The 24,242-nt window shown below is 35.4% G+C and overlaps 1 long non-coding RNA gene across 3 annotated transcripts in view; it reads left to right on the top strand.

Annotated features, from left to right (window-relative positions):
• The window catches only part of LOC112427584 (uncharacterized), a 123,352-nt gene that overhangs the window by 54,736 nt on the left and 44,374 nt on the right, over positions 1 to 24,242 (top strand). For 2 of the 3 annotated variants that reach the window (XR_011610765.1, XR_011610767.1), the window contains exon 5: positions 4,233 to 4,393. This is a non-coding gene — a long non-coding RNA (uncharacterized lncRNA). Of the gene's footprint in view, positions 1 to 4,232; positions 4,394 to 7,147; positions 7,211 to 11,852; positions 12,072 to 24,242 lie in introns of all 3 variants that reach the window. The other variant, XR_011610766.1, reaches the window with a different exon arrangement.

A 24,242-nucleotide genomic window follows, 5' to 3' on the forward strand; every position in this document is an offset into this window, starting at 1 on the left:
GTCATATCTGCATCAGGGGTATCCCAAGACCAGTAATGCTGTGACACTTGCTGTATTCTGCCTTGGTGGTCTTGGGTATGATCTGAGAGAATTATTTGGATTACCAAGAAGAGACTCTTGTTCTCTTCTCTTAATTTCCCCCAGACAAGTGGAGTGTTTCTCTCCATGCTGAGCTGCCTTGAACTGGAGTAAAGAGTAACACAAGCGCTCCTGTGCCACAATCACTGGAACTGTGCTTGGTCAGACATGAAATGAACATGGCACTCAGTCTCACCCAAGCCCTGTGGCAAGCACTGTCTGGCTACTGTTGATGTTTGTTCAAGACCCAAGGGTTCTTTAATCGGCAAATGATGCATCCTGCCAAAACTGTGTCCTTCCCTTCAAGGAAGTGGGTTCCCTTCTGGCCCAGGGTATGTCTGGAAATGTCATCCATCTGGGAACTAGGGCCTAGAATGGGAGGCTCGGGACTCTGCCTGTTGTCCTATCCTACTGTGTCTAAGCTGGTCTCAAAGTTGCAAGAGTTTTCTTTACTCTCCCCTCTCCTCTTTTCAAGCCCAAGGAAGAAGTCTCTCTCAGAGCTTTGATCTGCACTACCTGGGGCTGGGGGATGGGTGACATAAGTGCTCCCTTGGCCACTGTAGCTAGTCACTCTTCTGTATCACTTCTGGTTACTATATGATGTTTATTTCACATGCAATGCTCCATTTATAAAATAGACATCATATTTATTTTATGCATTAAATAGAATGTTTATGTTTCAGTCAAACTTGGCATTGTGCTAGAAACATAACTGCATTTTATTTTTAAAACTTACAAAGTGGTTTTATTCTTATAGTACCTTATGTGATTCTTTCAACAGCTCTATAAGGTAAGTCAAATATTACCCTTCTTTTAGAGATAGAGAAATGAGATTCACAAGAGGTCTTTCCTCATATAACAGAGAAAAATAATGTGAACTCAGTTTTCTCACCCTAATGAGGTGCCATAAATGATATACCATATAACATCATGTGATATAACATATGCCATCTCAAGATATAAATTTCATAGTGTATGATATAATGTCTCAGATTAATAGAGAGGGCATATAGCAAATGTTTTACATAGGATATTAAATCTTTATTAAGAAATATAATGCACTATTTCATAAGAAGGCATACTTATATTTCTATTAATAACTATATCCATTAAAACAAAAATGCCAAAATTATCTGTTAGAAAGTAAAATAAGAAAGGCTTAAAAACTTTCCCATTTCCAACTATTTCCTTTTCCGCATTTTGATCCTGAGGGTGATTACAATGTCCTAATTTCTATTTTGGTAAGTAGGTTTTCAGCAGGGTTCCCCAGAGCCCCAGCAAGCTCAGGCAGATACAAGAGCAGCTGCATTCAGAAAAGTGTTAGACACCAAGGAATTGATCTGAATTCCTTTTTTACAGCCATTGCTTCAGTTTATTCAACAACTTTTGGAGACCAAATCCATTAACAAAATGTCATGATATCATTTTATTTATTCTGACTGTTATTTTCAAAATCAGAAAAAAAGTGAGATTAGGTATAATTCTTTAGAGTGCATGATGAATATTCAATTTGATAACTCTTCGTTCATTCCAATCTAAAGATACAGACTCTCACTTTCAGAAGAATATAGCTATTGGTATTACAGGGAAAAGTTACATGGAGATCAGGCAAATAAAGAATTAATTTTAGAAATTGATAACCCTTCGTATATTAAGAGGAAGAACAGCTTTTCTTCATACTGATGTTTTCTACTAAGTCATCTATTAAAAACCCTTGACTTTATTATGAGAGGATTTGTCATGGACAGTGGCATTAATTAAAACCCTTCATATCATGTGTCAGAATTAATTTGTCCATATCCATTAAAATCTCACTTTAAAATGATAGAAAATAATTTTAAAAGTATCATCTAGGCTGGGCACAGTGGCTCACACCTGTAATCTCAGCACTTTAGGAGGCCGAGGCAGGCAGATCACAAGGTCAGCAGTTCGAAACCAGCCTGGCCAACAGGGTGAAATCCTGCCTCTATTAAAAATACAAAAATTAGCTGGGCATGGTGGCAGGTGCCTGTAATCCCAGATACTTTGGAGGCTGGGATTGTTTGAACCTAGGAGGTGGAGGTTGCAGTGAGCTGAGATCGTGCCATTGCACTCCAGCTTGGGTGAGAGGGCGAGACTCCATCATAAGAAAAAAAAAAAAGTTTCATCTAACATAACTGGAATACCACAGATATTGAACTCCAAAACAGTGTAATCTGGGGCCCAACAGGGAAGATCATTAAAGACGATTGTTTCTGTATTTTTAGTTACCATATGAGAGGTTGCATCTTCAACCTGTGTGGCAAGATGGCTACAGCCCTTATAGAATTATATTCAGAGAGGTCAACATCCATAGGAAGGGGTAGGGTGGTCTTTTTTCATCTTTCTTGGGAGTGGGGAGACTTTCACCAGACTAATCCCCACCCAAGTGACTTTCCTCCATGATCAGAATTGTGTCACATGAACATTTTTCTGGATAGGTGAATCATTGGCATGGGTGAAATGGGTGCTGGAAAGTAATCTCAATGTCCATCACATGCTATATTTTAGAGTGTTTCTTTGAATCAGAGTAACACAGCTCTATACTCAAAGCAAGATGAGCAGATTAAAGGAGGAGCCGGCCAAGTTGAAGGTAGTGCAGGTTTAATGTAGAGTATTGAAGCATATGGCCATTAAAAGTCATGGTTAGACCCACAATGATGCTACGGTGTTTTCTAAAGATGTGGAAGAAACTTAGAAGTCTAGCTCGTCATGGGCACGGGCTTCCTGAAGCATGCCCCTTTGTTAGCAGCAGCATATAAGGCCATATCGATATTCTAGAGCACGAGAAACTAAAATCCTTTACTTTCCTTTGGATGAAAAATCTACCTCTTTCAAACCACTGGATTTATAGAGAATGAGAAACAGTGTTAAAAGTTTCTTTTCGTTAATTCTTATCAGCTCTATGTTTTTGTGTTAAGTACCACTCACTTAGAGGAAATAAATATCCTTAGTTCACCTGAGAATAAGAAAACAGGTCTCTAATCAGACCAATACAAACATAAGCTCCTTTTGATGCCAACAGGCAGAGCAGTTTAATAATTAGTCTCCCAACTCAACCCACTTCAAATACACAATGAAGCAAAAAGAGAACTGAAGCTGCTCACATTCTCTGCTGAAGCATGGATTGAATTGGGACTGGGAATGAAAGTGAGAAGGTTAGTGGGTACAGAAGTGGGCAAAATATAATCAGGGAAAATATTGCCTGAATTGAGGGAACTGACACTTCAGATAGCAAACTAACTTTCTGCTGAGTAACACTGGCATATAAATAAATAAACATTTTTATGAGCCATCTGGATGCCCACATCATGTTACCAAATCATGTCAAACTAATTCACCTTATGACGTGTATATTTTAACTCTTTAACAACTTATTTAGACTTAGCCTGGAATTATGATTTTTTAATCTGAAATCAGCTGCCAGTTCTTACAGTTATACTACTTTGGGATAAACATTTCCTTTTTTCTCAGTTTAAGACTAGCAAGTGATAGGCAATATTAATTATTTTAGTGCATTTTAATGGAGAATATAAGATGAGAATATCCAAAAAATTAGACCATTGGTTTTAGAATGATAGAATGTGCTCATTGGTGTGAATATGATAGAAAGACACAAAATAGCACCAGGTGGAATATAATTATTATTGCTATTATTAATATTAATATTCAAGTCTCTCACCAGGACTGGGCAGCAACAAATTCTTCATTCTCATTGTTTTCCAGAATATTTTTTAATATTTCTTAAGTATTAAGCTCTTTGTTTTTAGCTTGTAAAATATCTAGTACAGTGATATAAAGGGGGTAGAGTAGAACCCTACACTTGAATTACTCAGTTTCTCAAATAAAGTTTTACTTACTTCAAAGTTATGAAGAAATAAGAGGCAAATAATATGAAGAAAACTGTGAACATGACCCTGAGGGGACACTGCTTATTTCCATCTTTGTTTCTGGGATTCTAAGTATTTCCATAAAGAAATCAAATTTTCCTTCTTACCGTAAAGCCTCATTTCAGTACTTGGGGTTTTGGTGGAAGTGGTTGTGTAATTTTATTATCTGAAAAATAATGGTGCTGACTATATAATCCCTTAAAATAACTTATTTTTTAAGTAGTTAATATGAGGATTTTTTCTTAGAGGATAAAAGAACTGAGAACTATATAATGAATTGCAGAGAGGAGTATGGTGGAGAATTATAGTGTGCCTTGCATCCGGAGACTAAATCCCAGTGAAAACTTCTGAGGAGACATGGCAAACACTAGAGGGAGGAAGAAGTCATGAACAACTTGCTGGATGAGGTGAGTTTTCACTGCTACAACACAAGATTAATTTGTAGAAGACTAGCCTTTCCAAGTGGCCACTTAAATTTCTACTTCGATGTGTAATTGTAATTTAAAACTGAACATGCCCAAAATTAAACTCTTGCCTTACTTCACTTTCAAAATGACTTCTCTTCTAATCTGCATTTGAACAGATGAAACAGCATAGCATCAGCCCAAAACCCAGGAGTTGCTCAATCTATTTTTCTCATGGTTGACTTCCAATTCATGTAAACTCTTGTGATCTCTATCTTTAAATCACATTGTGAATTTGACCACTACTCACCCTTTCTACTTGTTAACACATTAATCTACCATCTTCCCTCATCTAGATTATTATAATTCCTGAATTAACTTCTCTATTTCTATGATTTCTTCCTAAAGTCAATTTTCCAAATAAAATTTCAGGTCATCTTTTAAAAATGTATATACAAACAGTTCACTCTCCTGATCAGAACCATAATATGGAATAATAAGAAGAAAAGTACTCTAAGTTCTGAGACAGTTGTATATCACCTGCCTCCTTCTTAACTCTGTGAAAATCTCTCTCGTCATTCTCTCCCCTCATTCACTCAGGTTTGGCCCTCTTCAACATCAGCCCTCTTGCTATTCTTTAAATGTAAAAGTTTATTCTTAGCCTTTTTTACTTCCTCTGTAAGGTTCTCCTCTTCCTTAGATTTATTCACATCTCTACTTCCTCTTAACAAAAGCCTTTATGTTAAGGTGGTCAGTTAAAACAGTAATAATCAATAATGTGAAACTTAAATTTCTGGTCAAGATAGATTATCAGGAACTATTATCCCCAAACAAAAACAATGTATAAAACAGACAAAATGTATAAAAATGGCTTTCAAATTATTGGACATTAGGCAACAAAGGACAGTAATTTATAAGATATAGGAAAAAAATGAGAGAAATCTTATAAATTTCCATTGCTTAATTCCTCTAATAGCACATAATTTACATTAAAGGGTGGAGAACTTAGGCAGAGTCACTCAGTGAGCCAAAAAGATGGAGCCAGCATTCTGTGGAAGCAAGGGTGGTGAGAGTTAACAGGATAAAGTGCCAGAGAGAAGAAAACTACACAGGGATAAGGACAGAGATCTCTACAAGATTCTCTTCAAGTATTTAGTTAAGTACTGATCAGCACCATAAAACTACCCAAGGTCAGAGAAAGAACCATCTGAAAAAATTAGAAAGAACAATGACCAGCTCTCACAAAAGACAGGAATAGAACCTGTTTTCAACAATCAGAGTAGAGACCTGACAATTCACAATAAATTAGTTGGGCTACTAAAAAGGTCTTGCCTTAGTAGTAGAAAAACTTAAACCTGGAATAAAAGTGACTCTGCCCTCTCCTAACAAATCATAAAAGCAAAACCCAGAAGTATCGAACTGTTTCCAAGTAACCATATAGCAGAAAAGAGTTAATATTTTTAGCAATACAAAATATATTCAGCATTCCAAAGAGGCAAAACTCACAAGGACTTGCATCTAAAAAAAATTACTAGAAGTGCAAAGAAGCAGTAAATTATGGCTCACAATAAGAAGAAATGTTAGTGGAAAGGTAACCGGAAATGACAGAGATGATAGAATTTGTAGACAATGAAATTAAAACAGACAACTGTATTCCAAATGTTCTTAAGCTAGAAAAAAGACTGAACATGATATAAGTAGAGACATACAAAATAGGCCGGGTGCGGTGGCTCATGCCTGTAATCACAGCACTTTCGGAGGCTGAGGCTGGTAGATCATTTGAGGTCAGAAGTTTGAGACCAGACTGACCCGTATGGTGAAATCCCATCTCTACTGAAAATACAAAGATTAGCCAGATGTGGTGGCGTGCACCTGTAGTCCCATCTACCGGGGAGGCTAAGACAGGAGAATTGCTTGAACCCAGGAGGCAGAGGTTGCAGTGAGCCGAGATCGTGCCACTGCACTCCAGCCTGGGCAACAGAGCGAGACTCTGTCTCCAAAAAAAAAAAAAAAAAAGAGAGACATAAAAAATACATTGAAGAAACAAATCAAACTTCCAGGAATAGAAATTACAATGTTGGAGATACAATATACTACATGAAATTAATGGCAGATTAGACATTGCAGAAAAAATACAACCTTTGAATATGAAGGCTTAACAATGGAAACTTCCCAAAATAAAACATACAGAGAAACAAGAATAAGGAAAAATAACCAGAGAAACAATAAGCAGTTGGACAACTTAAAGCAGTCTAACAACGCATTTAGTTAGAATCCCTGAAGGAGAATAAAGGGAGGGGAAAACATAAACATAAAATTATGTGTGTGTGTGTGTGTGTGTGTGTGTGTGTGTGTGACACAGTGGCAGAAAATTTTACAAATTTGATAAAAGTTATAAAGTTATAAATCCAAGAAGCTCAGTGAACCCTAAGCGTAAGAAAAATGAAGATAACTATAGCAAGGAACATCATAATTATATCATATTTTTTAAAACTAGTGATATAATTTTTAGGTAATCAAATGAAAAAATAAACAGTTTGTATAAAGAAAAAGAGAAAGCTGGCAAATTTTTCATTGAAAACATTGCAAGTAAGGAGACAGTTAATCAACTTGTTTAAGTCAAAAATGAGGGAAAGAAGTCTGCTGTCAATAGCTCTATTTAACATACACTGAAGGTTTTAGTTGGCACAGTCAGTTAAGAAAAAGAAGTAACACATGTCCAGGTAAAACAAGAAGTAAAACTGTCTTTATTTGCAGATAACAAGACCATCCATAGAAAAAATGTGACTTAATCTACAAAAAGGCTACTAGAACAAATCAGTGAGTTTAACAATGTTGTAAAACGTAAGATTATTATGTAAAAAACATTTCTACTTCCATAAACTAGTAAAGAACAATTGAAAATTGTAATTATATACTGTTATTTACAATAGCACCACAAATATGAAATACCTAGGATAAATCTAGCAAAAGATGTGGTTGATCTATAAGTGGAAAACTGTAAAAATTTGCTGAGAGAAATTAAATTACTTAAATAAAAGGATAATATACATTGTTCATGGATAGCAAGACTTGATACAATTGCAATGCTAATTTTCTCCTAATTGAACTATAGAGCCAATGTAATCCCAATCAAAATCAGAGTGGATTCTTTTGTAGAAACTGACAAGCTAATTCTAGAATTCATATAGAAATGCAAAGAATATAGAATAGATTGCACAACTTTTAAAAAGAACAAAATTAAAGAACTTACACTACAAGACTTTAAAATTTACCATAAAATTACTGTAATCAAGGTAATATATTAACATTAAGATACTTGGATTAAGGGAAGAGAATGGAGTTGAGAAACAGATTTATACATATATAATTAATTGGGTTTTGGTAAGGTTACAGAGATAATTCTATCGAAAAAAGTAATGTTTTCAACAAATTGTAATGAAAAATGTGAATACCCATATGCATAATTCTATGCTTCATATCATATACAAAAATTAGCAAAATATATATTATAAACCTAAATGTACAACCTAAAACTAGTACTTCTAGAAGAAAACACGGGAGAAATTTTTTTTTTTTTTTGAGACGGAGTCTCGCTCTGTCGCCCGGGGGCTGGAGTGCAGTGGCCGGATCTCAGCTCACTGCAAGCTCCGCCTCCCGGGTTCACGCCATTCTCCTGCCTCAGCCTACCGAGTAGCTGGGACTGCAGGCACCCACCACCTCGGCCGGTAGTTTTCTGTATTTTTTAGTAGAGACGGGGTTTCACCGGGTTAGCCAGGATGGTCTCGATCTCCTGACCTCGTGATCCGCCCATCTCGGCCTCCCAAAGTGCTGGGATTACAGGCTTGAGTCACCGCGCCCGGCCGAAAAATTTTTGTAGTATGAAATTAGGCAAAATTTTCTTAGATATGACCCCAAAAACATTATATATAAAAGGATAAATTGATAAATCAGACTTCAAATAATAACTGTTCTTCAATAAGCATCTTTAAGAAAATGAAAAAGCCATGTATCGGAATAAAGTATTTTTAACTATATATCTGATAAAATATTTGAATCCAGAATTTACAAAAGTTTTTAAAACTCAAGAATACAAAAATCCATTTAAAAATGGACAAAAGGTGTCAATGGACACTTCATCATAAAAGATGCATGGGTTAAAATATTAAAAGATACTAAACTTCATTAGTCATTAGGGAAATACAAGTTTAACCTACAATGAGATAATACTCTACTTTTGATAGAATGGGCAAAATTGAAAACCAGCCACACCAAGCAGAAGTTAGTATGTAGAGCATGTAGGGTTATGTCAAGGTGACCTGTTATAACTTTGATTTCATGTTCTAATATTCCTCACTAGAAGATGGAAATACAATCGATTTTTGTGATGAGATCTAGTAGTCTATAACTTTGTTAACTTTTCTTAATATCTCACTTATTTTTGTTGCTGTTGTGGATTCCATAAGGTTATCTCCATCTACCTGCTGTTTTGGAAAGTATTTCTAGGCTTTATCTAGGCTTATTTGTAGAGTGGTTTTTGTCATCAATGATATCTGTCAGTGACACATAAGGAAGCAGGGGGAGCAAACACATAGCTCTTTTTATTCCTAATTTATGCTAATCCCCACTTCATATAAATAAGAAAATTAAGTCTCAGAAAGGTGAAGTGATACACCTAAGTATGGTAGAAGTAAACCAACTTGTGTGCATTCTTCTTTAATTTAAGTGCAGTTTTTAGTATGTGGCCCACTAACTTCTCCTCAAAGTCTTGCTGAAATCTCATTTTTCTTCAGAAATAATTCAAGCCTAGTCTTCCCAGATAGAATTGTTTTATCCTTTTCTTGTGGATACATTGTCTTCTTAGATCATATCTATATCACGACCCATATCTTAGTATTTATTTCATTTACTACAAGGCAATCCTTTTAGGTGGGAAGTGTGCATACACACTAAACAATCTTTAACTCTTAAACAAAGTGTTATTCCTTATAGAGATGTCTATGTGGTTTAAAAAATAAGCAAACCACAATAATAACAAAATCCCAGAGATTAAAGGGTACTGATCACACACTACCTTATAAGGTATCCATTGTAAAGAACAATCTCCCTTCCTTTACACTAATTAAATTGCTTTAATATAATAGAAACTCACTGAATTCAAACGTATTTTTAAATATTTGGAATATAAATTCCTTATGAACCAAAAAATTGAACTTCTAAAACCCACACTGAAGCAGGCTAGTGAAAGGCATATTTTTAGCAGGTGGCTTCCCAATGACACTAAAAATGAGGTTTTGCAGGCAGCCATCTGTTTCTCCTCCTCATCAATCTTCCTACTTTGTACCCTTATTGCAAATATGTGCTACTATGGGTCTAGACTTCTCATGATTTAATGGATACTACTTACTACTACTACTACTAATAATAAAATAGCAATAACAATACTTATTTAAAGTTTAAGTAAGGGAATCATACATACTATACATGACTAGCAAAACTGCTTATGTCATTGGCCTATGTTGTCAATCTATTGATCTGCATGAGAGAATTTTTAAATATAACTGAAATATATAAATTAGGAACCTTTAAGATGCAAAGAAGTACACAAAACAGACACCAGTTTATGGGGTGAATAAAAAAAAATTCAAAACTAACTAAAGGCCACTTTTGTTCTACAATATTACATATGCATGAGGAAATAGAATACACATTCAGACGAATAAAGAAAGTGTACACCCAGGGTATTGTGAATATCAGCAAGCGGCGAACTAGTCTTTGCTGCAGGATATCTGTGCATTTATTTTTACCAAAGCCAGGAGCTGACTTTTGTCATTGCCCATACCACACCCTCAGAAAAAAAAAAAAAAAAAAAAAAAAAAAAATTGAGCTGAAGAGTTCCAGTAAAAAGAATTATAAAGTATATAGATCATCACTTTATCAAGGTTGGTCACCTTCTTCTCTCTCTCCTAAACTCTACTTGTGCTGCTCTTGCACATAAAACAAATGAAAATTAATTTCTCCACAGCTTAGTTTGATAGAAGGAAGAAGAGCTTTGTTAATAATAAATCTGGGGTCAATTCTTGGGGCTCAGTGTTTTAATATCCTTATTTTCAAAATTTGGATGATAATATCTGTTTTGCATGTATTATGAGACTTATAAACAATACAGAACAAAATCCTTAAAACTATTAAGCAAGAGCCGGGCACGGTGGCTCACGCCTGTAATTCCAGCACTTTAGGAGGCTCAGGAGGGTGGATCACGAGGTCAGGAGATTGAGATCATCCTGGCTGACATGGTGAAATTCCATCTCTACTAAAAATACAAAAATTAACTGTGTGTGGTGGTATGCGCCTGTAGTCCCAGCTACTCAGGAGGCTGAGGCAGGAGAATTGCTTGAACCTGGGAGGCGGAGGTTGCAGTGAGCCAAGATCATACCATCGCACTCCTGCCTGGGTGACAGAGCAAGACTCCATCTGAAAAAAAAAAAAATTAAGTAAACAAAGCAATAGCAGTATATGTTTTTTGTTCATATGAGAGCTAATGGAAGGTTACAAAATTACTTGGAGAGCCAGTATTTCATTTTCATTGTTATTTTGTTCTCCTTTCCAAGCCCTCAAATGCTATAGCATTTGGCTGTTATTGGCCTTGAATAAATGTGTGGTATATGGTGTTGGCCTACAGCAATGTTTGTGAGTTTTCAGTTACAGAGTAAATTTACTCCTTCATAATGCAGGTGCCAATGTACAAGGTCAATGGCAACATTACAAACTCCCCATGTGAAAGCTATTGAACTGTATTATCCATCACTAAGTACAGTAGGAAATGATTCGACCTTTCCTTGAATAGTAGTTACTGAACAAATTACTTTTCAGCTTGAAAATAATTGCAGATCTCAGATGCCCATTTAACCTGCTGTCTCCTAAATTTACGCCAATCTTTCATGCTCCTGTTGCTGCTATCGATAATGTACCAAAATAGCATGTGGTAATGAGATGACAGAAGGCTTTGGATTTTAGACAACCTAAATGTAAACTCTGGCTCTTGGCCAGGCATTATCTCAGCACTTTGGGAGGCTGAGATGAGAGGATCACTTGAAGCTGGGAGTTTGAGAACAGCCTGGGCAAACAAAGCAAGGCCAGCATCTCAACAAAAAATAAAATTAATTAGCTAGCATGGTAGTGTGTGTCTGCATTCCCAGCTACTCAGGAGGCTGAGGCAGGAGAATTGCTTAAGCCTAGGAGGTCAAGGCTGCAGTGAGCTATAATGGCATCATTGCACTCCAACCTGAGTGACAGAGCAAGTCCCTATCTCAAATAAAATAAAACCAAAATAAAATAATAAAAATAAACTCTGGTTCCTTTTCTATCTTATTAATTGTATGGTCTTTTTCAAATTACTTTCCTCTATCTTAGTACTGATTTGAAGTTTAAACAAAATATGTTTTAAAAATACTGTGCTCAGCTTCAGCTCCAGGATGTAAAGAACTTTAATGTCATCACTGAAGGACTTTGCAACAAGAAAAAGTTGAATAAACTTAAAAATAAATGTATTTTGTGGACCCATCAGAAAACTGAGTTTGCTGGACAGACCACCAGTCCCAAATCTGGAAAGGTTGGCACATCTAAAGAGACACTGCTGAGATGTGCTTACCTGGAGCAGAACTTGCTGGGGCCATAACAGGTAGGGACACTGAAATGGTTATCTTGATGAATTGCTGGAGATTGAGTTTGCATTAGCCTGAGAGTGAGAATGTTGCAGTCACTGCAGTTTAGTTGCCTCACACTTTCATAGGCTGTAACACTATGAAATGCATTAGGCTCTCATGAGGGAGATCTAAGAAAGCAAGACAGACCCCCGGGTGGTTTTGTCAGGGAGAAGAGTAATCATTGCACAATATACCCAGAGTCTTTTCTATAGCAAATACGTATTTTCCAGCAGTACAAACTTTGCCAGAACCTTATCCTAGCTAAGGAAAAGAAATTGCTCCCACTCCATTTCCTTCAGGGTTCCTGTTTCAGCTGAGAGGGGAGAAATACATTTTCAACACTGGTCAGGGATTGATGAAAACAGGTTGGTAATACTGCAGCCAGGGAAGGGAGTAGGGAACAAGGAGGAAAAAAGCTGTATCGCTGGAGGAACATTTGCAAAGGTCACAGTGCCATGAGACAGACCCACTCAAAGACTGAGATATAATTGGAAGATTATAGAAAGTTCTCTCTCCCCCATACCTTAGCACTATATCAAGAAGTCTCCAATAGAATTACAGTGAGTGACAGCTTAACAAACTGCATGGCAGAGGACGTCTCTGAGGAGGAGTATTTAGGGAAGCACAAAGTCAGGAAGAAAGGGCACTAGAGGACTTGGAAGCTTCTGGCCTGTATAGCTATGGGAAGCATTAAACACAGCCGACCACCTAGCAAGATAAACAGAAATCCTGACACAGAAAACCGATTTACCTCAGTTCCTATTACCTAATAAAACATGCCTGGCTTTTTGCAAAAGATTGCAAGGCATGCCAAAGAGCAAACACACAGTCTGAAGAAACAAAGTAATCATTAGATTCAAACTCAGATATACTACAGACGTTGGAATTGTCAGACAGGAAATTTTAAATAACTATGAGTAATATAGTAAAGGCTCAAGTGGGAAAAGGAGGCAACATGTAAGAATATATCAGTAATGTAAGCATTGATATATAAAGTCTAAGTAAGTATCAGTAGAAAATGCTAGAGGTCAGGAGTGGTGGCTGTCATATGTAATCTCAGCACTTTGGGAGGTTGAATAATAAATAATTATTTATTATTGTTAATTTCTTACTGTACCTAATTTGGGAGGTTAAGCAGGGGGACTGCTTAAGCCTAGGAGTTAGGGACCAGCATGGGCAACATGGCAATACCCTATCTTTACAAAATATTTATTAAAAATAGCCAGGCATGGTGGTGTGCATCTGTGATCCCAGCTACATGGGAGGCTGAGGCAGGATGATGGCTTGAGCCTAGGAAGTCAAGGCTCCAGTGTTTGCACCATCGCACTTGAGTCTGGGCAACAGAGTGAGACTCTGTCTCAAAAAGAGGGGAGGGGAAGGGAAGGGGAGGGGACGGGAGGGGAGGGGAAGGGGAGAGGAGGCCTGGAAAGCAAAAACACTGTTACTAAAATGAAGGGTGCCTTTGATGGGCTCATCTGTAGTCAGGACTCAACCTAGAAAGGATTACTGGGCTTAAAGATAGGTCAATGGAAATCTTCTAAATTGAAATACAAAGAGAACAAAAATGAAAACACAACACGCAAAAACTGTGGGACAATAGCAACAGATGTAGCATATACATAATTGGAAAAGCAGAAGAAGAGAGGAAGAATGAGCATAAAAAATATTTGAAATAACTATAATAATGGATAAAAACGTAAAAAGACAGACATCAAACTATAGATCCAGAAAGTTCAGAGCAAACCAAGCAAGATAAATAGCAGCACACATGTACACACACTCACACACGCACATCCCTAGGCATATCTTATTGAAATGACAGAATATTAACAAAAAAGGGAAAATTTAGAATGTGGTAGTGGTAGTGAGGACATTACCTATAAATGAACATAGATAAGAATTACAGTGGACTTAATAGAAACCATGCAAATAAACAGAGTGGAATGAAATAGTAAAGTATTGAAAAAACATCCCCATTCAAACTAGAATTCCATATCCAGTAAAATCCTTCAAAAGTTGAAGACTTTCTCAGAGAAAACCTGATGGAATTCATCACCAACAGATATAACCAGCATGCAATATTAAAAGAATTATTGACTAATATCTTTTATGAACACAAATGCAAAAACCCTCAAAAAAACTAACAAATCAAATCCAAAAATGTATAGAATTAATTACAATAGTCCTCCTTTATGCATGGTTTCACTTTCCATAGTTCCATTTACCTGTGATATAGTATGATAGGATATTTTGAGAGAGAGACCACATTCATATAACTTTTATTACAGTATAATGCTATCTTGTTCTATTATTATTGTTAATTTCTTACTGTACCTAATTAAACTTTATAATGTATATTATATATAAAAAAACAATACATAAAGGGTTTGGTACTATCCCTCATTTCAGGCATCCACTGAGGAACTTGAAGCATGTCTCCTGCTAATAAGGGGAGACTGCTGTATATACTACAAATAGTGAGATTTATTCCAAGTGTGCAAGCCTGGTTCAATATTGGCAAATCAAATCATACAATTCATCAATTCAACAGGCTAAAAGAAGAACTATCATATATAATATCAGCAGATGCATAAAAACTAGACAAATTTCAACACTCATCCTTGAGAGAAACTCTCGGCAAACTAGAAATGAAGGAAATTTCCTAAACTTATAAAAAACATTTATTTTAAAAAATCCAAAGCTCATATGCTTTATAGTGAGGAACTTCAAGTTTCCTTCCTGAGATCAGGACAAAGGTAAAAATATCCCATCTCTCACCATTCCTATTTAACGTCATACTGGAAGTCCTACTTAATGCCATAAATGAAGAAAAAATATTTAGGTTGGGGAAAAAAAATAAAACTGTCTTTTCTTGCAGAAAACATGATTGTTTATGTTACAAATCCTACATAATCAACATAAAGCTCCTGGAATTAGTAACTAATTATCACAAGTTTACAAAGTTAACATATAAAAGTCCGTTGCTTTCCTCTATGCCAGCAATGGACAATTGGAATCATTTTTATTTACGTTTATTTTTAGTAGAGATGAGATCTTGCTGCGTTGCCTAGGCTGGTCTCAAGCCCCTGAGCTTAAGCCATCCTCTCACCTCGACCTAATAAAGCACTGGGATTACACGTATGAGCTACCATGCCCGGCCAACAATTGGAATTTGACATTAAAAATAAAATATCATTTACATTAGCACCAAAACCATTAAACTTAGGTATAAATCTAACAATATGAGGAAAACTATAACACTCTGACTAAGACAAATCAAGATATAAATAAATGGTGACATATTTCATGTACATGAATAGGAAGCCTAAATACTGTTAAAGTATCACTGTTTCCCAACTTGATTTATAGATTCAACACAATCTCAATCAAACTTCCAGAAAGATTTTGTGGATATTGACAAAATTTCTAAAACAGCTTTATTTTTAATTGCCAAATCTTGGTAGCAACCAAGATGTTCTTCAATAGGTGAATGAATAAACAAACTGTGGCATAGCCTTATAATAAAATATTGTTCAGCAATAGAAAGAAATGAAGGATCAACTCACAAAAAATGGAAGAATCCTAAATGCATATTGATACGTGAAACAAGCTAGTCTGAAAAGACTACACACTGTGTAATTCCATCCATATGATGTTCTAGAAAAGGCAAAACTATATAGACAATAAAAAGACCAATGGTTCCCAAGGGCACAGTAAAAGGGAAAGAGGGATGAAGAGGTGGAACACAGGAGATTTTTAGGACAGTAAAACTATTCTATATGATAAAGTAATGATAGATGCATGACATTATATATTTACCAAAACCCATAGAACTATATGCCAGAGTGAATCTTAATGTAAACTATGGATTTTAGTTAATAATAATGTATTAATATTTATTTGTTAATTGTGACAAATACACTAACATGTTAATAATAGGGGAAACTGGGTGTGGCATACATGAGACCTCTCTGTGTTATCCTTACAACTTTTTTGTAAATCTAAAACATTTCCAGATTACAATGTTTATTTAAAAACGACCTGGCTTGTACTAAGTTTTTAGGAAATTCTCCTTTATAATATTGACTACGTCATACATAGCCTAAATTCAATTCAGCACACTTGCTGTTGTATAGGATGATGTGGAAGGGGATTTTCTAATAAATTAAATAGAAAATTTAATAAAGTATAATCATGCAATATAAAGAGACAACACACTAAAAGTTTAATAACTGACAGTTAAATAAATCTCTGCTGAGCACAACCTAATTTTTTTGATAATTCAAATGGCACTTGGGAATACCTGAAAGCCTCTAAGTCATCATTATAAACATCAATTATTTCTGTATGAGTGACAAGCAAAATTTTACTAACAGAGACTTCTTATTATAAGAATGCCAATTTTAATTTGTTTAAGAATATGGATTCATCAAGGGCGTTCCAGATTTTTTAAACTAGACACATGAAAAAAATCAATCAGCATAAAAAATTAAGGTTGCTCCTAGAATAACTCTAGTTTGAAAAGTTAACTGATTAGTATTTTCCTGTATTGGTTATTTGCCTGAACTAAAAGAGCTGAACAAAGGCTTTAAGAACCAGAGACAGTCAGAAATAAATACAAAAACTATCTTTGTCATCTTGGATAAACAAGGACATTGTTGCCTGCAGATTTTGCCTGAGTCTATGTTGAAACATTTTAAGTCATGAGGATGTTCTTTCCATTGCAAATAACATAGCAGGATTCCTTTGAATAGCTCAATGGGTGGGGTGAGAGAGTTCTTTGAACTCTAGTTTCCTAGGATGTCTTGTTACTCTGTGCGATAACATGTGTCTTTCCCTGCCATAATATAGAAACTCATATTTTTCTGAAGAGGATTTTCTTTTTCTTTTCTTTTCTTCTTTTTTTTTTTTTCTGAATGCTACAAGAACACAAAAAATAATCTGGAGATGGAGCACAAAATAAACTGGATAAGCATGAGGAATTTGAGAAATTAAGATCATGTGAGATCTAAGAGGATTACATCTGCTACCATCTTTGTGGCTTTGGAAGATTTCAGCTAAAAGGAAAACTGTCATTAATTTTTGCAAGTCTGAGGGTGGGCAGATTTAGATTCAGGAAATGAAACTAATAATTTTTGAAGTTGTGTGAACTTAACAAGACTTTTGTGCGTTATAAAGAACCTTAATTCAGTTTACCAACTCAAGCTCAGTGCATTTGACCAAATACACTGATCCCCTATAAAATGATGCTAGGCTTCTCTGTACCAAAATAAATCAAGGACTCAATTAAATGAAAACAGATTACTTCATGTCTCCAAGCCAAATGCATTTAGTTCTTTAAGATGCCCATTTAAGTGTGAAGGAATTAGAGGAGGTAGTCAGGGAGTAAGTCTCTTCTAAAATCTCTAGTTAGAGGACAGCTACATTTCTTTCAATTAAAATTTAAAAAAAAATAAAGATCATCTCCTCCTTCAGCTGTGCTGGCAATCTGAATAGTTAATGCTTCTCTTTGCTCTAAATTATGCTCATTCTTATCCTTAGCCATCAGTAGCAAAAACATAACTTGGAGACATATTGATGGGAGATAATTTCACCATAAAATGTATTTGGACACACAATTAAAAATGTAAAGTCTTTTTAGCCCAAAGGCAAATAAACAACTAACCATAAAACCAATGCTCTATGAACCCACAGACACAAAAAATAATTATTTTCCTATCACTAAGCCAATATTTAAAACTATTAATTGATCTCTTTAGCCTCCCTTGCCATTTTAGATAAGGTCTGTGTCTTCATCCAACTTAATGTTGTAAAAGCTAGTTAAATCAATAAATTACTAAGACTCTCTTTTTTACTGCTCTAGTTAAGGGTTTGATTGTTTGTATTTTAATTCTATTTGCATTCATGCAAAAAACAAATCTCACCATACTTCTACAACAGTTTTTACTTATCTTTTTTCCAAGTCACTTCTATACTAGCCTAAAAAAACCTGGAAACTCAGCATCAGTGGATTTAGAAGTCACCTATTCCTGCATACTATATAATAGGCCACCTGATTTTACCATAATGGATTTCAGCTTTTCAATTATGGAATATCTGTGCTAAGAGAGAGAATGTGTTACAATAAAAAGAGCACAGAATTTGGTATATAAGAAATTTAAGTTTAAGTACTGACACTGGCACTTCTTAGCTGTGAGATTTCGGGGAAAGAACTAACTAGAGTTTCCTCCTCTATAAAATGATGATTATGTGGATAATGTCAATACTTCTCTCAGGATGACTATCATATGCTTAGTACATATACTTGTCATGTATTGTGCTGATATTATATGCACATGAATTTTGTTCTTCTGCATATAATATTGAATATTGAATCTAGTTCATGTGCATATAATATTAGCACAATGCCTGACATAATGGATGTACTAAGCATGTAATAGTGATTAACTCTTTGTAATAAAAATTAACTCTTTGTACAAAGAGTGATTAACTCAAAGTAGTGATTAACTACAAAGAGTGATTAACTCACTCTTTGTAGGAATGACATTCAAAATATTTAAAATCAATATGACACAGGCATATCTCAATCAGTATGAGTGCTGACCTGAAACATCTGGGGCTCTCTGGTTGCTTGCACAGGCTGAATATCAATCCCTAGTACAAGAAAGGAGAAGGAAATACAACTGGAAAAGGCAGTTGGGAGAGATTTGATGAAGCGTTCATTATGTCCAGGAGAGCACTTCAGAGTACCTCTCTGCACCCTTCATCACAAGTCAAAGTGCAGAAACCTGCACATCAGAAACCAGCCTCCACACACAGTTTCCCATCAGTCTAAACCATGAATTTTACTTAAAACCAGGGACACGAAGGGCAGCTCCTATCTGACAGCAAAAGTCATGTCTAAAATGCATGAAATACACTAACATAAGTTAATCCCCTATTATGTACTTTATTCATTTTTTTACCTTTGAATTTTCAGAATAATTCATCAATATGGGGATTATTCAGCAATTTTCCATATAAGGAAACTGAGGTTCCAATAGGTAAAGCAAATCCACCAAGATCACACAGCTTGAGAATTGGATTTGAAAACAAGGTCTGTCAGACTCCAAAACCCTTGCTTTTTCTGATACACTATGATTGTTAACTTAATCTGTTTGTAAGTTGCAGATTCTGATGTGATACCTTCAGTCTCCTGCTCCAGATAATTTCAAAACTGTGTTATTTGAAGCACTGGGTTTCTGTGGGAATAATTAAAGTTTTGCTACAAAAGGTACAGTGGAAGCACGGCCCTGACATTAGTCAGAAACTTCATCTCTTTCCTGTACTAAGATTTTATATTAGATTTCACTTAAATCAAAAAGTTTCATTGCTTTAAAAAGTGAATGCTTAAAAGTCATTGTTCTATTTCAAACTGTATTCCTTATCTCTGCTTGTATCCAAATACCACTTCAATCTAGATCCTTGGTCATACATTCAGGCTTGTCAACTCCCTATGGCCTGGGTTTCTGGTCAAAGTTAGTGGACTTTTGGGATAGAATTTTTTTTTTTTTTTTTTTTGAGATGGAGTCTCGCTCTGTTGCCCAGGCTAGAGTGCAGTGGCGCCATCTCAGCTCACTGCAACCTCCACCTCCTGGGTTCATGCCATTCTCCTGCCTCAGCCTCCCTAGCTGGGACTACAGGCACCCACCATCACTCCCAGCTAATTTTTTGTATTTTTAGTAGAGACGGGGTTTCACTGTGTTAGCCAGGATGCTGTCCGTCTCCTGACCTCGTGATCTGCCTCCCAAAGTGCTGGGATTACAGGTGTGGGCCACCGTGCCCGGCTCCTTGTGATAGAATTTTAACTTGACCTTGGGTTCTGAAAACTCACCTTGACTTTTCTACCTAGTGCCTGAGTTTGCCACCATCTTGTGTGGATTCTAACAAAATGATCTGACTCTCCTTCCCCCCACCCCAGGACATTATGTGACTTAAGGTATATTTTTCTCAATTTCCATAGTCTTTGGCTTGATCTTTAGCTATTTTACACATTGGCTAAGACCTTGGCTCAGCATTTAGCTTTTCTTGACTTACTGCTATCAAAGATCAGTACACATCTTATGATTTCAAGTCAGATCCAGGGGGCAATATGCCCAATAATTTAAAAGTAGTCCCTTTAGGCTAAGACACCGCCTGCTGAAAATAAGTCACCAGATTTATTTGTCCTCCAGATTTATTTCTTGGTATCAATTATTTGCTTCTGCTAGGCCTCAGTTTAGCGCCTTAGACTCCAGTGACTGCTCTACTGAAATGTTTCCATCATTCCTACTGACTGCCAGAAATTGACCTGTCTTTCCTTTGGACCCTTGCCTTTGGGACTGAGCTTGATGAATGCCTACCTCAAAAGTTAATCCTACCACTCTTTCTCCGACACTGTGTGGGAAGCTTTTTCAAAACTCAAGTAGTAAATCCTTGGCTGCTGGCTTGTAAAATTCGTATTTAATTTTCTAGACAGTGTTTTTCTTGACTTTCTACAACAGTTCTTTGCACTCATGTCTATTCCATTCTCTCTTTTTTAGGATGTACCCAAACCATCCATGATATTTTACATTTCCAAACTCCTCATATTCATGCCCTCCTGGCACAAATAGAAGTTACTCTGTTGGTGTGTTTGTGAGTGTCTCCCAATCCAGGTAACACTGCATTCAATTCACTAGTGTGCATGCTGCCTTAACTATTAACAAAATTCAGTAAGGTGCCAGGATTTAAAATTAACATGCAAAAATCAATATTATTCAGAGACACAAATATTAGAGTTAGTAACAACACATAATTTAAAGCACTTAGAAATTGGCTACCAAGAAATATATAAAACCTACAAGAAGAAAAATATCTAAAACTTTTGAAAGACTCAAAACAAGTCATGAACAAATGGAAAAATCACCTGTTCTTGGACATAGTAGCTTAACAATTTAAGGAGATGATTTTGCATGCTTTACTTATAAATGTAATGCAATTCCAATACAATTTTAACAAGCTTTCACCTAGAGCTAGAGAAGTTGATACTAAAGTTCATATGAAAACATAAAAACATCTAAGAGTATATTGCAAACTATGGAAAGAGAAGCACTATAAAGGGGACCAACACTACAAGATTTAAAACATACTATAAAGCATGTGATTAAAACTGTGTATTCATAGCACATAAAAAGACATACAAGCCAATGGAATCAAATAGATAATTCATAATGAATACAAATAAATGTAGATATTTTGTATATGATAAAGATGCTATTTGAAATTACTGGGCTAAACACAAACTTTTTCATAAATAGTGTTGAGAGAACTGGATAGGCTTCTGGAAACCTATACAATTATGATAATATCTTATGCCATATATAAGAATAAATTCCAAATCCATTAGAGATGTAAATGTAAAAAAAGTACTAGAATAAAACTTAAGTGCATTGTTCTATAACTGGTGTGTAGTGAAACAATTTCTAACTTTATTAAACCTCCAAGTGCAATAGAAAATAAATTCAACTACATCTAAAAATTGCATAGCAAAAGTTTCACAAAGTAATACAAAAAACTCACAAATGACAACTGAAAGAAAACGTTTGCAACATGTGTCACAGATAAAGGGTCAATATCCCTACATCCCTACATAATAAATTTATAAAAATTGAGGAAAAGAATCTAATAGAAAAATGGGCAAAAGACAGGAACAGACAATGCATGTAAGTGGAAATATATGGCCCTTAGACATTTTAAGAGATGTTCACCTTCACCCACGAGAAGAGAAATAAAAAATATAATTGAAATGTAATTTCTTACCTATCAAGTTGAAAAAATTTGAAGTTTTAAACTTGGTGAGGCAGTAGGGAAAGAGGCTGTTTCACACATTGCTACTAGAAACATACAATGATCCAACACTTATGCTTGGGAATTGGGTGGTATTCAGTGAAGATACATATGCATTATACATACATACATATTATTATGCATATACAATTAAAGAAAAAATCACTTCTGTAAATTTTGTCTGAAGATATACTCCCTATGATACAAAATATATATTTGTAACTATAAAAATTATAAACTACCTAATTTCCCAAACATATGGGATTGATGGAATAACCTATGATTTATTCATATAAGACTACTCTGCAACTGTAAAGAAGAATGAGGAAAATCTCTGTAAGCTGATATGGTGAATACATTGAGTAAAAACAAAAAAAATACAGAAGAATACTTATGTAGTAGCTATCTTTCATGTGAGAAAAGAGGGAAAATTACATATAATGTGTATAGTGATTAAAAAAAATTAGAAAAAACTTGAATTAGGTAAACTATGGGAATGAAGTAGAAGGCACAGGGGAGATAGTTGCTTCTCTGAATGTGTCTGCCTTTTTGTATAGATTTGTCTTTTATAACAATGTGAATAGGCATGTTCAGAAACATATAATTAAAACTATAAGGATAGGAAAAACCCCCAAATTTAATGTAAACAGGATTAAACTGCATTTTAAATTAAAAATCTAGCCACAGTGAAGGAAAAAAAGAAACTACTTCAAAGCACTTTTGCACACAGCATTTTGACCACATTCCCTCTGCCTAAAGACAAAAGGAATATCAAACAAATCTTGAATTTCACATAGTAGATTTAATTTTTTTAAAGAAAGATATAACATTTTCTGTTTATTATAGAATGGAGTAAATTCATTAATAACATACTAATGTTAGGAGCCAGAGTTTTCACTCTTGGAAAAATGAGATAGGAATATGGAGAGGCAGGAGGCTAGAAAGAACCCTGCAGTATTGGACTAGAATTCAAGATCTCAATATTTATAAACTAGTGGTTTTCAATATTATATGTGTGAACACACACACACTCTTAGATATGAGATAAAGAAAGATAAATAGTAAATAAATGTATCTAGTTCTGTCCACTGGAAAGTCCTAGAAAAAGACACTGAGAAAAGAATATCTCAGTAGCAGTAAGCATACCAAGCTCTTAGATCTGAGGTTCTAAATAGCATTTCCAACTAAAAAGAGCCAATGCTCTCTGGAGAAATAGCTAATTCCAGCATTAGAGGAGGAGAGTACAAAACGAGACAAGTATATCTTGTCATGCCAGAAATTAAGGAGTGCTAAAAAGTGGTGGGTACATGTCACAAAAACAGAGAAGCTAGCTTGAAGTCCCAGGCCCCAGTCAAATGGCTTTTGCAAAATTATGATCATAAGAGAAATCGGACATAGTTAACTCCAACTTGCTTCTAACTTCCAAGCTATCCTTGGTCATTCCAGGGTGTAGACAAAGCTGACTTTGGGAGAAATTTAGTTTATAGCTTAACCTTAAATCAAGGATGAAAATAGCCCTTCTCCAAACTAAACCATCATTGTAAAATTAATGAAAGGCTACAAGGTTAGGATTAAGAGATGGGCCTGATTACTGCTAAACTGGGGATATAGTCTCAGGAGTCATATGGCCGGAGGTAGCAAGATTTGTGACTTCCTCAATTACTCCGATAGATAACATCACTGTTATAGAATCTAAAACTGGTTTTTTGAGATGTCTTTCATATCAACCCCACCAGAACTCCTGATTCATGACTCATCTGACCCTCTGGCCCCACCAATAGGAGGACTCAGCACATGTGGACAATTTTCTACACCCCAGAGATTTCATCCCCAACCAATAGATAGTCCCCATTCCCTCATGCCCACCAAACTGTCCTTGAAAACCCCTAACCTTTGAGTCTTCAGAATAATTAATTTGAGTAATATCTCTTCCCACACAAGGTGTGACCAGACTTGAGTCAATTAAAATCTTGTTTTACTGCCATCCCATGGTCTTAGTGGATTGATTTTGTCTATGCACTGGGTAGGAAGAACTCAATGGGCAATTCTACCAGTGTCCAAAGTAAGGGTAATCAAAACATCAAAAAGTGAAAACAGTAATAGATTATAATCCATTAAAACAGTAAAAGTGTGTAAGTCCATTGATTTGAAAAATAGATGGAGAAAAAGGAAAGATTCTTTATAGTAGTACTATATGCAGAAAGAATAGAATAGAAAGAATAGAATTATTAATAGATATTATAATTAATGGGTGAAAGTTTGATCTGGAACATGATGCTTAGAGAGTCTCAAAGTATTTC

The sequence above is a fragment of the Macaca nemestrina genome, chromosome 12 (assembly GCF_043159975.1).
Source record: "Macaca nemestrina isolate mMacNem1 chromosome 12, mMacNem.hap1, whole genome shotgun sequence".
NCBI lineage: Eukaryota > Metazoa > Chordata > Mammalia > Primates > Cercopithecidae > Macaca > Macaca nemestrina.